The sequence below is a fragment of the Chrysemys picta genome, chromosome 10 (assembly GCF_011386835.1).
Source record: "Chrysemys picta bellii isolate R12L10 chromosome 10, ASM1138683v2, whole genome shotgun sequence".
Classification (NCBI taxonomy): Eukaryota; Metazoa; Chordata; order Testudines; family Emydidae; genus Chrysemys; species Chrysemys picta.
The window spans coordinates 69439118-69455776 of NC_088800.1; the positions used below are offsets into that span (position 1 = coordinate 69439118).

The window sequence follows — 16659 nt, forward strand, 5'->3', positions numbered from 1 at the left end:
GGTACAGCCACACTTTGAATACTGTGTGCGGTTCTGGTCGCCCCAATCTCAAAAAAGATACATTAAAATTAGAAAAGGAACAGAGAAATGCAACACAAATCATTAAGGATATGAAACATTTTCTGTATGAGGGGAGATTAATAAGAGTAGCTTGGAAAAGAGACAATGAAGAGAGAATATGATTGAAGTCTATAAAATCTTGAATGGTGTGGAGAAACTGAATAAGGAAGTGTTATTTACCCTTCACATAACATAAGAACCAGGGGTCACCCAATGAAATGAATAGGCAGCAGGTTTAAAACAAACAAAAGGGAGTACTTCTTCACACAAAGCATAGTCAACCTGTGGAACTTGTTGCAGAGGATGTTTGAAGGCCAAAACTATAAAAGGGTTCAAAAAAGAACTAGTAAGTTCATGGAGGATAGGTCCATCGATGGCTACTGGCCAAGATGGTTAGGGATGCAACCCTATGCTCTGAGTGTTCCTAGCCTCTGATTGCCAAAAGCTGGGAGTGGACAACAGGGGATGGATCACTTGTCTGTTCTGTTCATTTCCTCTGAAGCACCTGGCATTGGCCACTGTTGGAAGGCAGGATACTTAGCTAGATGGACCATTGGTCTGACCCAGTATGGCCATTCTTATGTTCTTAGAATTTAGTTCAGAGGAGTTGTCAGAGAAGCTGGGTGAGATGGTATAAGTTAGACTTCCTTTTACTCAGTTATGTTCCTCTAGGGCTTCTTACTAATGTGCAAGGGAGTCTAAGTTGACATAGACCATTGAGCTGGAAGCCAGTTAATGCCACTGAGCCTTAAATGAAGGTGTAAGTTAGAAATGGGCAAGGGCTACTTTAATGTTCTTCTTATTCCCTTGGTTTTTATTGCCACCCCTCACTTCTGGCTTCTCAGGGTCTGAATTACGCCACTCCCATAACACACAGATAACCTGAGCTATACAGTTACCTTAAGGGATCCATCAGAGGCAAGGGGTAAGGACAATAGTCCTTACCTCTCTCTTCTGACACGTGTGTGCTGCTGTCCCATTGACCTCTGCACTTCCCAGCTTGTGTAGTAGCAGTACGTCCAGAGGCTCCCCCTTCTGAGGCTGCCCCTGTAACTCATCCTCTTTCCCTAGGTGATGAGGGGGACCAGTGCATGTGAATATTGCCTCAGGCATATTAATTTGCAGTGGGTTCATGAGGCCAACCTGGAGGAACCCCAACCCCTCCTCCTCCTCTCTGCCCCTGAGTTGAAATTGCACAGGAGCTCTGCAGAGGGCCTTCCATGTGTTTTGAGGAAAGGACACAGCATGCCACTGAGGTAGGATTCCCCATCTTTCCATTTCAGGCACAGGTTCTCCTTTATATACGGAGGGAAACATGAGGCCCTGTGTCTGATCATTTTAGTCCCCATCCTGGTCCCATGACATTAATGGCAAGATTCCTATTGACACTAATGGGGCAGGATCAGATAGTGATAGCTTTACGTGCTTTTATTTTGAGCATATTTGCTTTAATTGTAAAAATGAATTGCTTGAGAGACCTTTCATGTGACTTCAGTAGTATACCTGCTCTCTGCCTGGTGTATTTCTTCCATGTAAGATATATATCAGTGTCACATTTCATGGACCTCATTGTTCATCATTAAATGCTCTTTTCTGTAAAAAGAGGTGCCTCAAGCAACAATAATGACGGAGGCCTATGTTGAGGCAACCTTTAATTTAAAAAAAATGTGAGCTCCGTATCTGACAAAATGCAAGGGTCACAGAGCACTAGAAATATATAAAACACCTGAGACAGGATCTATAGGCACCACCTAGTCTCCAGCTAGCAAAGAGGCAGGACTTTGGGGGATTGAATAATCTCAGTCAGGTTCTTGGAGGTGTACAGGAAACTCTGAAGAGTTGGTAAGACAAACTCCCACCTGTTCATGCACTCTGTATGTGTGTATATATATCTCCTCAATATATGTTCCATTCTATATGCATCTGAAGAAGTGGGCTGTAGCCCACGAAAGCTTATGCTCTAATACATGTTAGTCTCTAAGGTGCCACAAGTACTCCTGTTCTTTTTGCGGATACAGACTAACACGGCTGCTACTCTGAAACCTGTCATTATGCAAGGCACTGCATTTAGCCGTATGGAGTGGAAATCCATCAACTTCATGAAAAAACTCGTACAGATACAGACAGACATCATCTTCCTTTCCAAATGCAAGCAGATGGACATCATAGCAAAAGGACTAAAGGTGTAAAATCCATTACAATCTACATATCACACAGACTATCCTGAGAGACTGTGTCACACATTCTCAAAGAAACTGCGAAACCACCTGATCAGCATCCTATACAGCAAACAGGGAAAGATTAAGAATGAGCTCTCAAAACTGGATACGCTCATAAAAAACCAATCTTCCACACAAACTTCCTCATGGATAGACTTTACAAAAACTAGACAAGCCATTTACAACACAAACTTTGCCTCTCTGCAAAGGAAAATGGACACTAAACTATCTAAACTGCTACATGCCACAAGGAGCCACAACAGTAGTTCCCTTAACCCACCCAACAATATTGTTAATCTTTCCAGCTACACTCTTAGCCCAGCAGAAGAGTCTGTCCTATCTTGGGGCCTCTCCTTTTGTCCCTCCAGACCCACGAACATGATACAGTTCTGCGGTGACCTAGAATCCTACTTTCGATGTCTCCAACTCAAAGAATATTTCCAACATACCTCTGAACAACATACTAACCTACCAGCACTACAAAAAAAAAGGATTCTGCGTGGACTCCTCCGGACGGTCGAAACAACAGACTGGACTTCTACATAGATTGCTTCCGTCAACGTGCAAAGGCTGAAATTGTGGAAAAGCAACATCACTTGCCCCATAACCTCAGCCATGCTGAACACAACACCATCTACAGCCTCAGAAACAACTCTGACATCATAATCAAAAAGGTTGACAAAGGAGGTGCTGTCGTCATCATGAATAAATTGGAATATGACCAAGAGGCTGCTAGACAGCTCTCTAACACCACATTCTACAGGCCATTATCCTCTGATCCCACTGAGGATTACCTAAAGAAACTACACCATCTGCTAAAAAAACTCCCTGACAAAGCACAGGAACAAATCTGTACAGACAGATGCCTAGAACCCCGATCAGGGGTATTCTATTTGCTACCCAAGATCCATAAACCTGGAAATCCTGGATGCCCCATCATCTCAGGCATAGGCACCCTAACAGCAGGCTTGTCTGGTTATGTGGACTCTCTCCTCAGGCCCTACGCTACCAGCACTCCCAGCTATCTTCGAGACACCACTGACTTCCTGGGGAAACTATAATCCATCGGTGATCTTCCAGAAAACACCATCCTGGCCACTATGGATGTAGAAGCCCTCTGCACCAATATTCCCCATAAAAATGGACTACAAGCTATCAGGAACAGTATCCCCGATAATATCACAGCTAACCTGGTGGCTGAACTTTGTGACTTTGTCCTCACCTGCAACTATTTCACATTTGGGGACAATATATACCTTCAAGTCAGTGGCACTGCTATGGGTACCCGCATGGCCCCACAGTATGCCAACATTTTTATGGCTGACTTAGAACAACACTTCCTTAGCTCTCGTCCCCTAATGCCCCTACTCTGCTTGCGCTACATTGATGACATCTTCATCATCTGGACCCATGGAAAAGAAGCCCTTGAGGAATTCCACCATGATTTCAATAATTTCCATCCCACCATCAACCTCAGCCTAGATCAATCCACACAAGCGGTCCATTTCCTGGACACTACTGTGCTAATAAGCGATGGTCACATAAATACCACCCTATACCGGAAACCTACTGACCGCTATACTTACCTACATGCCTCCAGCTTCCATCCAGGACACACCACACGATAGATTGTCTACACCCAAGCTCTAAGATATAACCGCATTTGCTCTAATCCCTCAGACAGAGACAAGCACCTACAAGATCTCTATCAAGCATTCTTAAAACTACAATACCCACCTGCTGAAGTGAAAAAACAGATTGATAGAGCCAGACGAGTACCCAGAAGTCACCTCCTACGAGACAGGCCCAACAAAGAAAATAACAGAACACCACTAGCCGTCACCTTCAGCCCCCAACTAAAACCTCTCCAGCGCATCATCAAAGATCTACAACCTATCCTGAAAGATGATCCCTCACTCTCTCAGATCTTGGGAGACAGACCTGTCCTCGCTTACAGACAATCCCCCAACCTGAAGCAAATACTCACCAGCAACCACACATCACTGAACAAAAACACTGACCCAGGAACCTATCCTTGCAACAAAGCCCGATGCCAACTCTCTCCACATATCTATTCAAGTGACATCATAGGACCTAATCACATCAGCTATGTCATCAGGGGCTCGTTCACCTGCACATCTACCAATGCGATATATGCCATCATAAATTCATAGATTCTAGGACTGGAAGGGACCTCGAGAGGTCATTGAGTCCAGTCCCCTGCCCATGGCAGGACCAAATACTGTCTAGACCATCCCTGATAGACGTTTATCTAACCTATTCTTAAATATCTCCAAAGATGGAGATTCCACAACCTCCCTAGGCAATTTATTCCAGTGTTTAACCACCCTGACAGTTAGGAACTTTTTCCTAATATCCAATCTAGACCTCCCTTGCTGCAGTTTAAGCCCATTGCTTCTTGTTCTATCCTTAGAGGCTAAGGTGAACAAGTTTTCTCCCTCCTCCTTATGACACCCTTTTAGATACCTGAAAACTGCTATCATGTCCCCTCTCAGTCTTCTCTTTTCCAAACTAAACAAACCCAATTCTTTCAGCCTTCCTTCGTAGGTCATGTTCTCAAGACCTTTAATCATTCTTGTTGCTCTTCTCTGTACCCTCTCCAATTTCTCCACATCTTTCTTGAAATGCGGTGCCCAGAATCGGACACAATACTCCAGCTGAGGCCTAACCAGAGCAGAGTAGAGCGGAAGAATGACTTCTCGTGTCTTGCTCACAACACACCTGTTAATACATCCCAGAATCATGTTTGCTTTTTTTGCAACAGCATTACACTGTTGACTCATATTTAGCTTGTGGTCCACTATAACCCCTAGATCCCTTTCTGCCGTACTCCTTCCTAGACAGTCTTTTCCCATTCTGTATGTGTGAAACTGATTTTTTCTTCCTAAGTGGAGCACTTTGCATTTGTCTTTGTTAAACTTCATCCTGTTTAACTCAGACCATTTCTCCAATTTGTCCAGATCATTTTGAATTATGACCCTGTCCTCCAAAGCAGTTGCCATCCCTCCCAGTTTGGTATCATCTGCAAACTTAATAAGCGTACTTTCTATGCCAATATCTAAGTCGTTAATGAAGATATTGAACAGAGCCGGTCCCAAAACAGACCCCGGTGGAACCCCACTTGTTATGCCTTTCCAGCAGGATTGGGAACCATTAATAACAACTCTCTGAGTACAGTTATCCAGCCAGTTATGCACCCACCTTATAGTAGCCCCATCTAAATTGTATTTGCCTAGTTTATCGATAAGAATATCATGCGAGACCGTATCAAATGCCTTACTAAAGTCTAGGTATACCACATCCACAGCTTCTCCCTTATCCACAAGACTCGTTATCCTATCAAAGAAAGCTATCAGATTGATTTTACACGATTTGTTCTTTACAAATCCATGCTGGCTATTCCCTATCACCTTACCACCTTCCAAGTGTTTGCAGATGATTTCTTTAATGACTTGCTCCATTATCTTCCTTGGCACAGAAGTTAAACTAACTGGTCTGTAGTTTCCTGGTTGTTTTTGTTTCCCTTTTTATAGATGGGCACTATATTTGCCCTTTTCCAGTCTTCTGGAATCTCTCCCGTCTCCCATGATTTTCCAGAGATAATAGCTAGAGGCTCAGATACCTCCTCTATTAGCTCCTTATATGCCAGCAATGCCCCTCTGCCATGTACATTGGCCAAACTGGACAGTCTCTACACAAAAGAATTAATGGACACAAATCTGACATCAGGAATCATAATACTCAAAAACCAGTGGGAGAACACTTTAACCTGTCTGGTCATTCAATGACAGACCTGCGGGTGGCTATTTTACAACAGAAAAGCTTCAAAAACAGACTCCAACGAGAGACTGCTGAGCTGGAATTGATATGCAAACTAGATACAATCAATTTAGGATTGAATAAGGACTGGGAATGGCTGAGCCATTACAAACATTGAATCTATCTCCCCTTGTAAGTATTCTCACACTTCTTATCAAACTGTCTGTACTGGTCTATCTTGATTATCACTTCAAAAGTTTTTTTCCTCTTACTTAATTGGCGTCTCAGAGTTGGTAAGACAACTCCTACCTGTTCATACTCTCTGTATGTGTGTATATATATCTCCTCAATATATGTTCCATTCTATATGCATCCGAAGAAGTGGGCTGTAGCCCACGAAAGCTTATGCTCTAATAAATGTTAGTCTCTAAGGTGCCACAAGTACTCCTGTTCTTTCTGAAGAGATGGTTTTTGAGAGGGAAGAGTGCTCCATCCAATTTTTGTAGGGCTAGTAGTAGCTAGACCTGCCTAGTACTCAGACCTCTTGTCTGGGGATTCAGAGAAGAAAAGCAGATCTCTATCCTACTCCACCAACTGGCATCACAGGGGGACTTTTCCTCTTGCTGCTGCTGGGTAGGTAGGAGGCAAGTGGCCAGGCCAGTTCTTCTCCCTCTGGGTCATGCAGGGACTTTCTGCCTCCCAGCACCCCCCTCTCTTTGTTCTGGGTCTTACTGCAGAGCATGAGTGGGAGCCACAGGTCTAAGCAGTGTTCTCTGGAGGGTAGGAAACTAATAACAGGAGCCTGGCCCAGCCTGCTGTGGGGAGCAGAGCTGGGCATGCACCTACTACTACATGTTGCAGCAAAGAGGAGCTCTACCAACAGGTAATGAGCGGTTGGGGAGGCAGGCAGAGGGGTGAAGGATATAATATGGCTGAGAGTATACATGTTTTATGTGAGGCCTTCTCCACCCTGGTAACTTGTGTGCAGCATATCTTGTATGGATAGTTGGGTGAGGCGGCTTTTATGTGGTTTTGTAGGAGAGCTCGACAGACAAGTGGCTGCCATATCAACCATTTCTGGCACTGCTTTGTCTCTACCCAAGGGATGTGTGGAACTTCCCAGCTTTAACTTGGGCCTTGGCTACACTTGCAGATGTACAGCGCTGTGAGTTAAACCTGACTTCGTGCAGCTGAGTAGAGAAAGCGCTGCAGTCTGTCCACACTGACAGCTGTCCAGCACACTGTCGTGGCCACATTTGCGGCAATTGCAGCGCTATTGGGAGCGGTGCATTATGGGCAACTATCCCACAGAGCACCTTTTCCCATTCTGGTGCCATGGGTTGTGGGAAGGGGGCATGGGTGCGGGGGATTCTGGGTCCTGTCCCAATGCCCCGTGATGCATCGCTTCGCATCCCAGAAATCCCTTTGTTTCCGTCCACCTTTGGCGCCATCTTTAAATGGTTTCTGTGCAGCGCGATCTGTCTGCGGGAAATGGAGCCCGAACTGCTGAGGCGTATGCTGACGAGTCTCACCAGCACGTCATGTTTGGCTGTCGAACTATTCCTTAAGATCCAAAGTGACAGTGAGAGGGAGGGTGAGGAATCCGACGATGCTATCTAGCCGCGTAATGCGTACGACATGAAATTGCTTGTGGCATTCACGGACATGCTCAGCACCATGGAATGCCGCTTTTGGGCTCGGGAAACAAGCACCGAGTGGTGGGATCACATCGTCATGGAAGTCTGGGATGACAAGCAGTGGCTGCAGAACTTTTGGATGAGAAAAGCCACTTTCATGGGACTGTGTGAGGAGCTTGCCCCCACCCTGCGGCGCAAGGACACGAGATTGAGAGCTGCCCTGCCAGTGGAGAAGCGAGTGGCTATTGCAATCTGGAAGCTGGCAACTCCAGACAGCTACCGGTTGGTCGCAAACCAGTTTGGAGTGGGAAAGTCGACCGTTGGAATCATGTTGATGCAAGTTTGCAAGGCCATTAATCATATCCTACTCAGAAGAACCCGTGACTCTTGGTAACGTGCAGGAAATAGTGGATGGCTTTGCACAAATGGGGTTCCCTAACTGTGGAGGGGCGATAGATGGGACACACATTCCTATTCTGACACCAACCCACCTAGGATCCGAGTACATTAATCAGAAGGGGTATTTCTCTATGGTTCTCCAGGTGCTTGTGGATCACCATGGGCGTTTCATTGACATTAACACAGGCTGGCCCAGAAAGGTGCATGACGCACGCATCTTTCGGAACACTTGGCTGTTCAGGAAGATGCAGACTGGGACTTTTTTCCCAAAGCGGAAGATCACGGTACGGGAAGTTGAAATGCCCATTGTGATCCTTGGAGATCCCACTTACCCGTTAATGCCGTGGCTCATGAAACCCTACACAGGGAGCCTTGACAGCAGCAAGGAACGGTTCAACTACAGGCTGAGCCGGTGCCGAATGACACTGGAGTTTGCCTTTCGCCATTTAAAGGCCCGCTGGCGATCTCTGTATGGGAAGCTGGACTTGGCCGAAAACAGCATCCCTGTGGTTATATCCGCGTGCTGTGCCCTCCATGATATTTGTGAAGGGAAGGGTGAAAGCTTCACTCAGGCATGGACCTCTGAGGTTCAACACCTGGAGGCTGAATTTGCACAGCCAGAGAGCAGGGCTATTACGGGTGCCCAGCGTGGGGCTGCAAGGATTAGGGATGCCTTAAGGGAGCAATTTGAGGCTGAAAACCAGCAGTGATATCTGGTGCCCTGCACGGGAGTGAAGTGCAGTAGTTCCAATCTTTAGGAATCAGTGTTTGCTAAGCAGACAAGCAGACTTGCAGTGCCTGTTTATTTCCTGGGCTAAGGAGTCTTTTACTTTATGCAATAATAAAGAATGTTTTCAAAGCCAAAAAATCCATTTATTGAAAAGAAACAAGGGGGTGGAGTGGGGAACAGTACAATCATAGATTCTCATATGTCCTGTCTGGTGTGCTGTGCAGTGAGTGCTGCACTTCAGGACAGCTATACTGCATGGTGATGGGGGTTGAGTGGAGAGGGTAAGGGTTGTGATTTTCAGGGCTGGGTGGTGAAGATACTGGTGTTGGAGGCAGTGGGTGGCGTGAAGAACACGGAAGTTGGGGAAAGTGGGTTGGAGGTGACAGTGGGGCACAACGGAAAGAGTTTTGGGACAAGGGCTGTAGGGGGGGGGGAGGTGTTTGCGGTACTGTTCCTCTTTCTGCATGGCTACCAGCTCCTGGATAGCATCTGTTTGGCGCTCCAGGATGCTTATGAGCCTATCAGTGCTTTGCCGCTGGTGCGCTGCGTTTTCCTGGCGGATCCTGCTTTCTCTCTCCCTCCAGTTCTGTGCTTTCTCATTCTCTTTAATAGATTGCCGCATCACTTCTTGCAGCATATCTTTGCATTTTGCGGTCTCTTCCTGAGTCTTTGCAGTCTCTGAGCAGGCAATAAGAGGGACGGCTGAGGTCTCAAGGTTGATGCAGCTGTATAGGCAAAATGCAACATTTAACAGAGGCAGCATTGTTTATACCAGAGTAATGATTCCCCCGCACTTAAGGAGTAGAAAACCCATAGGGTCTACACAATAGCAGAATTTTCCCGTCCGAAACAGAGCGCACACATCCCACAGGAGCCTCAAAATGGTGAGTAATGGGGACTGATTGTTTCAGAGCTGCACTGTCGTCTGGGTTTCTGTGCCTTGGGGAGAGCCAACAGCTTCAGGGGGGCACCTACACTGAACACTGTCCCAACAATTTCCACAGGAGTTCATCCTGGACGATATCTCGCTGCTGAGGGTGACCTGGGAAGCAAGGGAGGGTCTTCTACTGCAATGCGGCTTCTGCCCTGGCCCATATGCAGCTTGCCTGTGTGCAGCAATGGTCCCCCCGCCCCTCGCGGCACAGTGGCGCGGACACGTTAGCCTGGCTGGGACAAGGACCACAGTGGCTCTCCCGATAAACCTGCGCAAGCGCATTGCACACGTTCTGGATGAGACATTCGAGGAGATTACCGAGGCTGATTACCGCAATGTGATAAACCACATCAATGCACTATTCCACATCTAGGCATACATGCCTAACCCTCCTCTACCAAAGAGCCCGCACCGAACAAATTCCTTCCCCCAAAAAAACCCGCTTACTGGGAACCTGCTCTTCTGTTGGTGGAGGACAAAGTACCGGCCACTGCACCGAAAAAATTCCTTCCCCAAAAAAACCCGCTTACCGGGAACCTGCTCTTCTGTTTGTCCTCCACCAAGTACCGGCCACTGCGACTGGCTACCTTTCTCCTGGCTCGAGAAGAGCTCCTGGCTGCATGGCTCCAGGGATTCCGAGGTGTCTCCATCCGGCCCACCACCATCATTCCCGTTTTCCTCCTCCTCCTCCTCCTCCTCCCCCCCACACCAGCTCTGAAGTGTCCATGGTGGTGCTCGGAGTGGAGGTGGGGTTAACCCCAAGTATCGCATCCAGCTCTTTGTAGAATAGGCAGGTCGCGGGGGGAGCACCCGAGCAGCCGTTTGTGTCACGGGCTTTGCGGTAGGCATTCCGCAGCTCCTTCACTTTAATCCTGCACTGCAGGGCGTCCCAGTCATGGCCCCTTTCCATCATGTCCTTTGATACTTTCCTGAAGGTATCGTAATTCCTACGGCTGGAGCGCAGCTGGGACTGGACAGCTTCCTCCCCCCAAACACTGATGAGGTCCAGCAACTCGCCATTGCTCCATGCTCGGGCTCGCTTGGCACGTGGAGGCCTGGTCACCTGGAAAGATTCGCTGATAGCACTCCACACCACACCGGGCTGAGCAAACAGGAAGGGGATTTTTAAAATTCCCGGGGAATGTAAAGGGTGGGTCACATGGTTGGTTACCTGAGGCCAGGGCCGTAGAGTTTGAACTGATGACCAGAGTGGCTAGAACAGGCATTGTGCGATACTGCCGAATAATTCTGGAGGCCATTCACAGCGCATTGGGCGGCCACACTGGCGCCGCAGCGCTGCAGCGGCAGCGCAATACTCGCTATTCCTCTCGGAGAGGTGGAGTACATGCAGCGCTGCAACCACGGAGATACAGCGCTGCAAATGCCTTGTCAGTGTGGACAGGGAGTGAGTTACAGCGCTGGGGGAGGCTTTACAGCGCTGTAACTCACAAGTGTAGCCAAGGCCTTGGATAGTTATCAAACCAGTGTAGCCACTAGAAGAGCTTTCCAAGGATTTTTCACATAATTGGTGAAATTTGCCCTCCTAATACTGCTACGTACAGAGCCAGGTAGAGGCTGGGGAATTGGGCAGATGTAGCCTCTCCTCCCCAGTGTTCGGGACTTAAGCATTTCAGGATTTACCTCTGCTTTCTTTTTTTTTAAATCAGCTAATAGTGTTTCATCGGACCAATAACCAACCACCTCAGCACTAAGCATACGTGCGATATCAGTGTTTTCCTTAGCAATGGTCTCTCTCTCCTTCTCTCCCTTTCTTAGCTTAGATTTTTTTTCAGTTTCCCCCCTCTCTGCTTCATCTTCAACTTCTTGTTTTCTTTAACTTTTCCCCTGTCTGCTGTTTTTACAGGCTAAGTGAAACTTGAAACTAATAACCTTTCACTGGAGTGGGACTTATCACCCCATAAAGCCAAAATTAGGCAAAGAGAATTCATCTGTCCCTAATCAAAACCAAATTGAACTACAGAACCCTTTTGGAGTTTGTCAGGCATTAGTTTGGTGGTCTCCCATTATTACTAGTTTTCAAATTTAAATTAAAAATTTTGCCAGCCAGAAAACAAGTATAAACTAAGGTTTGATCACACTTTTAAATGAATCAGAAATCACAGAGTAGATGTAAGTAGGGCCAGCTCTAACTTTTTTGCCGCCCCAGGCAAAAAAGATGAGCGCTGCCTCGCCATAACACCCTCCCCCCCGAGTGCCCCGCCGTAACACCCCCCCCCCCAGCGCTGCGCCGGGCTGCCCAAACCCCCGCGAGCGCCTCGCTGGGCCACCCAACACCCCCGCCCCCGAGGGCCTTGCCGGGCTGCCCAAACCCTCAGAGCACTGCGCTGGGCTGGCCAACCCCCTCCCCCCCAGAGCGCCGCGCCGGCCAAACCCTCGCCCCCCCAGCACCGCACCAGGCCGCCCAAACCCCTGGAGTGTCATGCCGGCCAAACCCCCGCCCCCCCGGAGTGCCGGGCTGGCCAAACCCCCAGAGCACCGGCCAAACCCCCACCCCCACCAGCGCCGTGCCGGGCTGCCCAAACCTCCAGAGCACTGCACCGGGCCGGGCCACCCAAACCCCCGCCCCCCCTCCCCCGAGCGCCGCACCAGGCTAGGCTGGGCCGCACTGCATAAACCCCCGCACTGCACAAACCCCCGCCCTCCCAGCGCCGAGCCGCCGAAGCCCCCGTCCCCCCCAGTGCCGCACCGCCGAAACAAAAAAAACCCAACAAAAACCCTTGAGCGCCACCCCGCGAACAAAAACAAAAACACCGCGAGCGCCCCCCGCCACTCCAACATTGGCCACCCCTTATAAGGTGCCACCTCAAGCACGTGCTTCGTCGGCTGGTGCATGGAGCCGGCCCCGGATGTAAGTGGATGTCACAAAGCACTAACTTTCCAAAGATCATTATTTTGCAGAGAAATGAGCCCACTTGTTTAGAATTAGAAATGATTACTCTTCTTACCTAAGGAAATAAGGGTCGACAGAGGGATGATTGAGTAGTCTGAGGCCAGTTTCTAGAAGACAGATAAACCCCTATCATATAAAACCACAGCTACCACCATCATAGGCTGCTTGAGTAAGGACAGAATAACATGGGCATGGAGATTGAACTTGTTACACCTTTAGAGATCATCCACCCAGGAAGTATTGTGTTTTGTGAGAATTGCCTTTACTCACATAAATAGAGGACTTGGGTCTCCAAAAATATCAATTCAGCATTAAATTCATTTAAAATACCTCCAGCAAGCTGAAGAATGGTTAGATATATTAGGAGGATAATCATGGTGACCTATATTCAATATATATTTATAAGAGAACAAGTATTTTCCACCCAAATCACTCCAAAATTTTTACCACTCAATATTTGGTACCACTACCTGGAAATAGTAGGTGTAATAAGCCTAGAGATAACTGAGTATTCTTCCATGGAGGGTGATACTAAAAGTCAGAAGGAGGTGAAGCAGAAACATGGGAAATGGGGCCACAACATCTGAAAGAAGATAATTGAATGCCTGAAAAAGTGACCATGAAAATAACATTCTCTGCATCTCCCAGTTGCATAAACGTGGAGTAAAAACACTGTAGAGTTCTTATGGGTTTCTGTTATTTGCTGTAGTTTCTAGCACCTCTTCCATCACATTAATAGCTGGAGCTTTTCCTAACATTCTCTAGTAGAAAAGGAACCCTTATCTCAATAGTTCTATGAAGCTGTTTGGACAAGATGAATGTACCATATTAAAAATAGTAGTGAAGTAGGTGGAACATATGGGAGCTGTAAGTGGAACACAAGGGACCTGGGGGCGTGAGTTAAAATCTAGGTTAGGTTTCACCCAAGTGAAACGAGTTCTGCAGTCTGAGTTTACTGTCTATTCATGAACACCTCAAAGATTACCACACATCTTGATGCAACTATCTGCCTCTGCTCAGAGATTTAAAACTCAATTAAGAGGCATGTTGTAAGGAGTGAGGTGCATTGGTGGTATTGTGTATGGGGAGCTTGCACAGAGCACCTGCTAGATGTACTGTATGGTATGTAATGAATACCGGATATACAGGGAAGTTGAAATTCAGAGCTCCACGTAAGTTTATTAAAGATTAAGTTCAAAGGCTGAAGTTCTCCAGAGATGAGGAATGAATAATAATAAGCCAAAGTGAGAAAATATGAGGAATTATTGTTTCTGAGACTTAGAGCTTTCTCCTCTTGGATAGATAGGGACAATGCTGGATTTTGAGGAAAATGGCACTGAAGAAAGATTTGTGACACAGGAGTGTGTCTGCTGAGAGCTGACCAAGGCCGGGGTTATGAGGAAAAGTTAGCAGCATCGAGAAAGGACTCAAGACAAAGTGGTGGCTGATAAAGCAGTTGGCTCTATTATAAATGAGACTTCATAAAAAGCTATAAAACCAATTACCCATTCCTAAACATACAGCACAAGCATCACATCAATTATTTCCTCAGATTCTAGTCTTTGCTACTGTGACATAAAAATGAATAACAAGCTGTGGGAACCAGACTCACATCTCTCTGGTATGCTCGGCACATACTGTAACTGCACAGCAATCAATAGGATTGCTCTGCATTTATACTGGTGTTCGTGAGAGCAGAATCTGGCCCTAGAAGCAGAAGGTCCTATTACTCCTATATGATGTGTCCAGTGTTCCCAATTGTAAAGACAATGGGACAGAACGTGATCTGTACTCCAGAGCCCCACATCTCAGTTGCTCTATTTTTGTGCTTTGTGTAGGAATGAAGGGGATGGTGCAGAGGTAGCCAAAGCCACCTTTGCACTCCGGAGGTCTCATGGGAGCCAGGGGCCTGACTGGTCCCAGTTGGAATTCAGAACAACCTCACAAGTGCCCTGAGTCTTGCTCCAGCTGTTCACAGCTCTGTCAATTCCATGGGCAGCCAATAGCCAAAGCACAATGTGTTCCAGTCATGCCTATGACATGTTTTGCCTCCCCCTCCCCCTTATAGGCTTGCTTCCATCCTGGTGCGGGCTGTAGGGAGAAGAGGGAGGAGGTGGCATAGATCAATTCCACTGACTTTATAATAAGCAAGGAACACCCTACTATGCACATCAGGGTTATTCCTGGAGAGCCAATTGTGCCTGTTATAGGGCTTATTTTCACCACTGGAGCAGTGTAAAAGGGCCACAGGAAAACAGGACTGGGCCCTGGCTGGATAAAGCTGTAGCCCCTAGGGTTCTACGGGTGTAACAGGGGAAAGAATGAAATCAGGGTGAGTTGTGTTTAAGTACAGCCAAACCTGGCCTATGTCAGTGGCTGAAGAGTAGATTCCAGAATGGAGGTAATTTGGTGAAAATAGAAATGAAGGGTTTTTTTTAAACAGGGCTTTCGACACTTAGTGAAGTGAAGAAAACAAAGAAGCATAATACAAAGCTGTGAAAAGCAGAATTCAGAGAGGGTAGAAACCACTAACAAGTGCTGTATTATAGCCTTTGCTAATACTACAGCTTTTGATGAAATGCAAGGGCTATTTGCACTTCAGTGCCCTTCTCAAGGAACTGCTCTGCTTATACTGACATAGGAACCATGTCCTTCACCAAGGGACTGTAACTCCATCCATTTGATTCTCTTGTTAGACATCACTGCATATTTACGCAATAAAAGTGTCAGACCTGGCCATCACAGTTTATTAGATGTGATGGATCTCACCTTCAGACCACTGGAGATATTAGGCCAGACTTTGTTCCCAATATACTCTAGAAAAACCTCATTACAGCTTCAGTGAAGTTCATGTGGAGTTAAACTTGTGACCCTGAGAGTAGAATCCATCCCACTGAATTTACAAATTGAACAATTTTTCACTTCTCTTGTTGCCACGAAGAGAAACATAGCAGACAGAAGCTGAAATGCTACCTGTGCTACAACTGCAGTTAGTGCCCAAAATTCCTGTTGAGCTGTTTTGAAAAGAGTTTTTATTGTGGGATTTAACTTATTTGGGATTGAAATTTTTTTAAAGGCCTTATGGTGTTGAACTTCAAAACATGAAGCCTAGGATATCCATCAAAGACGTGTCAGATAATATAGCTCATACCTTACCAGAGTAGATTTGTTTCCTACCTCCGGTATATTGTCTGATGCTTTGTCCAGTCAAGCTGTACATATCTATTAAAATGTTACATTTTCTTAAAGTCCTTTCTTGACTACTCATTTCCACATCCACAAATAATTTAATACCCCTTTCGTCCACACATAAGGCCCCTTCCCTACATCCTCAAGAAAGCCACCATATATAGCCGCACACATTGTAAGTGTCTGTAGCATCTGTGTCTAGGTCTTAATCCTGCAAAGTCCTTGAACACAGTGCACATCAAGTTTATTGTGTTCTAGTGGAGGAGCGTGTGTGTGGGCTTAAGTAAGGTTAAGCACTACGTGTAGTCCTCTGCACTGAGCAAGCCTTTAGTGTTCCAGCTCCCTTGATTACAGAATAAAAAGGAGGTAGAGTGTATGTGCAGGATACCTGTGTCTTAGGAGACATGAATTTAAGCACAATGCTGCTGGTATGAATGTTATGCCTTCCTCTCTTTGATTTTATTTCCTGTTGTTAGATATGTCTAACTTGATGGCTCTGCAGCAGTGATCTCATTAAAGTTGGATTAGATTCCCATGCACTCTCTGTACAGCTTTTCACCCTGCTCTTGTGTACACAGTCCCTCATACCTCTACTATGCACCACTACTCTTTTGATGCACATGTAAAATACATAGATAGTGACGTGAGGCTTATAAATCATATGGGCAGAAAGGGGTGAACACACTGGAATAAGGAATGTTCCTGGGGGCAGGGACTAGGTTTGCCAAGCTCCCAGTAAAATGGCGCCAGGATCTTGACTGGGGTTTGGGGCAGTACCACAGAATAAATAATATTATCTA

At 46.6% G+C, this 16659-nt stretch overlaps 1 protein-coding gene and 1 long non-coding RNA gene across 2 annotated transcripts in view; both read right to left on the bottom strand.

The window, feature by feature from the left end:
* LOC135973815 (uncharacterized) overlaps positions 1–10765 on the bottom strand; it is a 1510190-nt gene extending 1499425 nt beyond the window's left edge. Inside the window, exon 1 of the mRNA XM_065558894.1 lies at positions 10570–10765. The gene's annotated coding sequence lies outside the window, so the exon portion shown is untranslated. The remainder of the gene's footprint in view (positions 1–10569) is intronic.
* Positions 9261–10382, bottom strand: LOC135973856 (uncharacterized). The gene is made up of 2 exons (XR_010590891.1): positions 10290–10382; positions 9261–9550 (listed from the first exon to the last, which is right to left on the bottom strand). It is a non-coding gene; the product is annotated as an uncharacterized LOC135973856 (long non-coding RNA).
* Positions 10766–16659: the final 5894 nt, after the last annotated feature.